The sequence below is a fragment of the Dromiciops gliroides genome, chromosome 5 (genome assembly GCF_019393635.1).
Source record: "Dromiciops gliroides isolate mDroGli1 chromosome 5, mDroGli1.pri, whole genome shotgun sequence".
In the NCBI taxonomy this organism is placed as follows: domain Eukaryota; kingdom Metazoa; phylum Chordata; class Mammalia; order Microbiotheria; family Microbiotheriidae; genus Dromiciops; species Dromiciops gliroides.
This window is the reverse complement of record NC_057865.1, coordinates 248,871,734-248,877,831: the sequence shown is the minus strand read 5'-3', so window position 1 is coordinate 248,877,831 and position 6,098 is coordinate 248,871,734. Positions and strand designations below refer to the sequence as shown.

Below are 6,098 nucleotides of genomic sequence, written 5' to 3'. Positions count from 1 at the left end.
CAGGTTCACACTCAACTCAGTTTCTATATAGTATCCCCCCCCCACCCCGCCCCCATCCCAAATTCACTTTCAGATATAGCAGTCATTGGACAAGTCCAAGGGTCATTCCTTAGGGTATCAATATTGGATTGGCTGGTCACCAAATCCAACCCAAAATGAACTCCCCTTCAAGACTTCCTGATGGCTCATTTTCCATACTTTTCAAAGTTAACAAGATCCCAGCCATCTCCATTATCTTTCACTTAAAAGCAAGGAAAAAATGGACACAACAAAACCAGAAGCAACAGAAGGTCCATGTACTCTGAGCTTCGTGCTAGCTCTCAGTGAGAAAGGAAATAAGCCCCCTCATCCACCCAGAGGCCCTTAGTAACTTGTCCTTCTCTAATGACATCTGTGTGTGCTAGTAGCACGGAAATTATTTTGCTAGCTATGTGGAGCATGAATTGGAAGACAGAGGCAGGGGTTCCAATTAGGACATCTTTGTATTAGTCCAGGCAAAATATAATGAGGGCCTGGAGTAGGTTGGTAGTAGTGGGAGTGGAGAAAGGGAGATAGATGCGAGATATGTTAAGGAGAGAAATATGATTCAGTAACCATTTAGATGTTTGTAATGAGTCAAAGGGAAGAACTGAGGATGATACAGAGGTTATAAAGATCAGAGTTTAGAAGGATGGTGATTTCCTTTGCCATAAATAAAGAAGTTTTGGAAAGGGATCTAAGTTTGAGGGGAAAGACGATGTAGCATAATATAATAATATCTGTGTTAAAGATCACATCATATCCATGGCTAATTATCCTGTGGGAATCAATATGCTCCTATACAATTGGGGGAAAGTGTAGTTTGTTTTTTTTTTAACCTATCCCTGCCATGGACCACAGATCTCATCCTCTAATGGGGTACCCAGTTCAGCCAAAGAGTAAGCTGGAGGATGAAATGTAGGTATATATGGGAGGGGGTGATTTTCCCATTGGTGCTTACTGGTGTAAGTGTCTGGGTGACAGATTATAACTTTACAAAGGGGTCAAGGATAAGTTTGGGGGGGGGGGTCAGGGAGAGTTGTTCATCTTTTGTTTCCAGGGTGATGACCTGACTTGCACATGAATTGGATTTAAGTGAGGCAGAGTTGCGAAGAGTTGTCAGCTTCATTCTCTTTCCTGGAGTCATTCAAGTCTGGTGGTAAGACAAAAGTCAGGACAATTGGCGATGGCCCAGGATGCAGTGAATGACCTTGACATCTTCAATGTCTGACCAGGCGCTAAGCACCCCACAGTGCCTGCTTCCACCACATCTTGGCCATTGGAAAAAAAATATTCTCATCTGCCCATTCCCCTGGGGGAAGTCTTCACATACTTGGGGCAGAATCCCTGTAACTCCCCACCAAGTTGGAGGCCTGGCTTAGCTCATAGGCCAAAACAGTTTCACCAGGGTATGGCCACTATGCATGCTACAGCTTCTTGGAGCCACAGGTGAGAGTTAAGAGACAGGTAGACACTAACAGAGGATGAGCAGCTGTGAAAAGGACTCAGCAAGCCCACACACCAGAGATGTTAATCCTTCATTTTTTTTGTTTTTGTTTTTGTGGGGCAATGAGGGTTAAGTGACTTGCCCAGGGTCACACAGCTAGTAAGTGTCAAGTGTCTGAGGCCGGATTTGAACTCAGGTCCTCCTGAGTCCAGGGCTGTTGCTTTATCCACTGCACCACCTAGCTGCCACCCATCTCTTTCTCCTCCTCCTCCTCCTCCCTCCTTTCTTCTCTTCCTCCTCCAAAATACATCAAAAGTGACCCTTCAGCCTTTGTGGGATTATATCCAGTGAAGAAGAAACTAGTACCTTTGAAGGCAGAAGAGACATTTGAGGTACTACTAATTATTAAGAAGTGTCTCTGGGGCAGCTAGGTGGTGCAGTGGATAGAGCACTGGCCCTGGATTCAGGAGGAACTGAGTTCAAATCTGACCTCAGACACTTGACACTTACTAGCTGTGTGACTCTGGGCAAGTCACTTAACCCCAATTGCCTCACCAAAAACAACAACAAACAAACAAAACAAAACACACAAAACCAACACAAGAATGTCTCCTTCCATCAAGTCTAAATTTGTCTTTTTGCTCTACCCTTTGGGTACAAGAGTCACCTAAGATGAGAAAGTATGGATGAATACAATCAGCAGCATTGGAACAATGACCCACATCAAAGAGATCATATACCCATCAAGTATCTAAGTATTATTAAACCTTAAAGCATTATATAACTGTGGGCTACCAAAACTAAGATTTCTTTGATTCATTCATTCCTGTTGAGAAAACTTCCAGTACCAATAACAATCAGTACCTTCTTTGCAAGTTATAGTCATAGAGGGTTGCCTGGGAGCACTGAGAGGTTATGTGATTTGTGCGATATATGTCAGAGGCAGGATTTGAACCCAGGGTTTCCTAATTCCAAGAATATCACTCTATCTTCTGTTAAGGTGCAAATAGTACTACTACTACTATGTATTATTATTATTATTATTTTATTAACCATCAATTTTTCCAGAACAGGACTAAAATAGTTAGTGGTTTGCTCACCAAAATTAATGACCAAATGTCAATAACAACACTGTGGGGAACTCCAAGGAAAAACAATGGACTATTGTTGAGGACTAGAGGCAGCATGTCCTCTGTAGACAACTCTGGAATTCCCTGTAGGTCAACATGCCATTTGGGGAAGCTTATCTTCAAAGGAAGATCAACACATTTGAAAGTCATTCAGATATGAATCAAATGATTAAAAGAAGTGACTTCTAAGAAATGATTAAGGGATTTTCAGTTGATCTATTACGTTAATGGATGACTAAGGGGTGACAACAGCCTACATGTATTTCAAGGGTGTAAGTAGCAGGAAAGGGGGATTTTTCTTCATAGATCAGTAGCTTATTCCTGGATCCAGTCTTATGACCTTAAGAGCTCAAAATTATTATGTGTCAAAGTTTCCTCATTTTATAGGTACCTATTATAATTTTACTTAAAAAATTTAAGGAAGAGTCTCATACACAAAGGCATCAGAATTGACATAAAGATTAATTCATTCAATATTTTTTTCCTTTTTTTTTTCCTTTTGTTTTTTTGCAGGGCATTGAGGGTTAAGTGACTTGCCTAGGGTCACACAGCTAGTGAGTGTCAAATGTCTGAGGCCAGATTTGAACTCAGGTCCTCCTGAATCCAGGGCTGGTGCTTTATCCACTTCACCACCTAGCTGCCCCCCAATTCATTCAATATTTATCGCTCACTTAGTCTGTCCATTTACAGGTGCCATTCCAGTTAACCCAAATGTATTCCGTCCTCATCTCTGTCTCTAGGCATCTCTAGATATCTTCAAGACATAGCCCAGGTACCATCCTTTACATTAGACCATTCTTGGTCCTTTCAATTATTAACACTTTCTCCCTCTTGAAATTACTGTATATTATTTTGTATATACTCTGAATTTACTTATCATTGTGCATTTTATGTTCTTGTAATAGAGGAAAATCCTATCTCATTTTGTGGCATGGACCTCTTTAGCATTCTAGTGAAGCCTATGGCCTCCTTCCCAGAATGATATTTTAAAATTCGTAAAGTAAAATCTGTAGGACTAAGGGATTCTATTATTGTGAAATATAGTTATCAAAATATGTTTTTAGAAAGCTGACTTCATAGACCTCAGGCTTAAAAACCCCTGCCCTAGTAGAATATAAGATTTGTGAGGGCAGGGACAATTTCATTTTTAAACTGTATCTCTGATGCCTAATAGAGTGCCTTGAACATTGTACATGCTGAATAACTATTTGTTGAACTAAATGAAATTCTGTGTCAGGCACAAGAAGAGGAGAAATTTCGATGAAACAAGCATGAGCAGCTTTTGTACAGTTTTATGTATCATGGACAAGACAAGTTACAATTTTGGTGATAATTTTTATAATGTCAGTGACTCAGAAATGATCATCCCTTTGGTCCCAAATCACTGCAATATAGCACCAAATCGTGCCAGCTGGCATACAGGGTTGGAGTGTAAGAAAGGGAGAAAAAAGTATAGTAGCACACATCCCTATGGCTTGAATGCCTTAATACAGTAAAAGACGGGAAGGATTAAGTTACAAACACCAATTTGTGATTTTCTTGCAATAGTCACAATGTATGTTTGTATGAGCATTTGCTGGTGAAATGAGAGAATATCCATGCACAAGGGCCATCTGTGGGCAATACATTGGGGGCATTGTCTCTGTATACAGTGTGAGGATTACACCTATGGTACTGATGAAGTCAGAGCTCCTTGGCTTATGGGGGCATAGTCATGCTGATCTCAAAAGCTCATGCTGTCCCGGAAACAGCTCATTGATTCAAGCACCTGTCCTTTTCAGACATTTTTGATGCATCATATTCTCTAGGCCAGTGGTTTTGGCCTTCATCCCTGGCTTCCCAAGCACCGGATGTCCTGCTGCCTAAAGGTTAACGAGATGGCTGAGCAGCAAATGGACAGCCAGGAAGGGCTTTGAATATAGCTCCAGATGACACTTTTTTTTTCAGTCTTGGATGCAAAATTTACACCTGCAAAAATGGGAAGGAGTCCAATGAGAACATAGCGCTTCGTGTCTTCTTGTGAAAAACAAGTGGGACATTCGTTGCCTCTGTAGCTAAATGAGCATTTGTTTGCAGTGCACCATCTTCTTGATGAAAATCAGGGACGGACTTAAAGGCCTGTCTGAGATCATTGTGTTTTGTCTGTCTTCGGAAAGCTTGCATTTGCTTAGTTACAATGAGTATCTTTCTCCTTTCCAATTTAAAGCCAAATTATTAGAAGTAATTATGATTAAAGGATGGAATATGATTGCATTAAATACACTTTGTTTCTCAGTTCCTTGCAGGATTCAAAGCTAATTCATTCAATAATTGGAATGAAGAAAGAAAAAAAATTCCCAGTCAAAGGCCTCTTAAGCTGGGGTCCATGAACTTGTTTTATTTTTTATATTTTGATAAACTGGGGACCATGACTTTGTATGTATACATATACATACATATGTATACATAAATATATATGGATATAAATACAAGTAGATAGATAACTATTTTTCAATATAATTGTCTTCCTTTATAATCTTATATATTTTATATGTTGAAAAACATTATTCTAAAAAGGGGTCTATAGGTTTCACCAGACTGCCAAAGGGGGACTGTTACATAAAAAAAAGATTAAGAACTTTCAATCTAGTCTCTATCTGCAGAACAAGTTTGTTCCCTAATATTAGGTCCAGTTTGGTTTTTAATGACAATTGAGGCCATTGTTTTTATTTTTAATGATCATATCAACACACTCGTCTCAAGGTTATTCCTTTACCATTTATTAAGGACAGACTGAAATGGGGAGAAAATGGAAATCCGAGAACAGGATCCAGGTTGGTGGCAGTGTGAATGAATTCATCAGATATTTCAGAGGTAGACTCCAAGGATCTTGGATTGAATATGGTTCTGGAATGAAAAATCAAGGATAATACTTTAGTTTCAAACATGGAGACTGGTTTAATGGTGATGTCACTGATAGAAGAGGGGAATCAAGTGGAGGAACAGGTTGGAAAGGTAATAATGAGACACAAATGAGAATAAACTCAATTTTAGACATATTGAATTTTCGGAGCTGGTTAAGAGCAAGTGATGCTGGGGATAATATAAAGCTAATTAAGACCTGTTTTCCCTTCTACATAACTAAAACTTCTTGTGAACTCTTATGCTTGGAGCAGGGAACTATGATGAGAGCTCACTCTTGCTAATTTTATTCATCACAGTAGTAGCAAATATCATCTCTAGGCAGATGACTCCCAGATCTGCATAACCAGCCTTCATTTCTCTCCTGAGCTCCACATTCACATATTGTGCTTTGTACAGTATATCTCTACCTGGATTTCCCAACAGCTTTACAAACTTGTTATGTCTCAAGCTGAATTTTTTATTGAAAGACAGTAGAGCCATTGGCTCTGGTATCAGAGGACCTGGGTTCACACACAGCCTCTCCTCACTCTTTGCTGTGTAACCTTTAGTTTGTTATTTCATCTTTCTGGGCCTCGGTTCCCTTATCAGTAAAATGAAGG

General features: G+C 39.7%; 1 pseudogene; it reads left to right on the top strand.

Moving 5' to 3' along the window:
• Positions 1-5,520: 5,520 nt before the first annotated feature.
• LOC122729011 overlaps positions 5,521-6,098 on the top strand; it is a 49,768-nt pseudogene continuing 49,190 nt past the window's right edge.